A 955-nucleotide genomic window follows, 5' to 3' on the forward strand; every position below is an offset into this window, starting at 1 on the left:
TGCTCGCCTTGTTATTTTATTCACGTGAGAACCTCCCTGCTTTAAGTACAAGCAGATGCTCTTTCAACTGCAGTCGTCCTTCGGGACAGTTTTTCCAACAGAGTACTGATAAATCCTTTCTCACTGCGCTTTTGGCAACAAATCCCTTCCTTAGGTGCTTCATTAAATTAGTGAATAAACAAGTTGGTTCTTGAATCCTATTTAATCTGAACCAAAATATATTCAGCTGTCCAACATCTCTGAAAAAGTGTCCTTTTTAAACTCCAGTGCTGATTTGGCAACCCATTCTCACTCCTGAGTCGTCACATATTAATGCTTTTCCATAGTTCCCTCTGCGTCAGATTTTGATGCGTCAGGTACTCCCCTTGCGTCATTTTTTGACAAGATGGGGCGAAATCTGTTGTCATAATTTCAGAAAGTGTAGAAAATGCACAAAAACTACCGTCCCAAAGCCTAAAATTACCTTTATTCACTTTAGACCAGAGATTCTTAACCTGTGGGTTGGGCCCAATTGTGGGCCGTGGCCCAATTGTGGGCCGTGGCCCAATTGTGGGCCGTGGCCCAGTTGTGGGCCGTGGCCCAATTGTGGGCCGTGGCCCAGTTGTGGGCCGTGGCCCAATTGTGGGCCGTGGCCCAATTGTGGGCCGTGGCCCAATTGTGAGCCGTGGCCCAATTGTGGGCCGTGGCCCAATTGTGGGCCGTGGCCCAATTGTGGGCCGTGGCCCAATTGTGAGCCGTGGCCCAATTGTGAGCCGTGGCCCAATTGTGGGCCGTGGCCCAATTGTGGGCCGTGGCCCAATTGTGAGCCGTGGCCCAATTGTGGGCCGTGGCCCAATTGTGGGCCGTGGCCCAATTGTGGGCCGTGGCCCAATTGTGAGCCGTGGCCCAATTGTGGGCCGTGGCCCAATTGTGGGCCGTGGCCCAATTGTGGGCCGTGGCCCAATTGTGAGCCGTG

The sequence above is a fragment of the Austrofundulus limnaeus genome, unplaced genomic scaffold (genome assembly GCF_001266775.1).
Source record: "Austrofundulus limnaeus strain Quisiro unplaced genomic scaffold, Austrofundulus_limnaeus-1.0 Scaffold683, whole genome shotgun sequence".
NCBI lineage: Eukaryota > Metazoa > Chordata > Actinopteri > Cyprinodontiformes > Rivulidae > Austrofundulus > Austrofundulus limnaeus.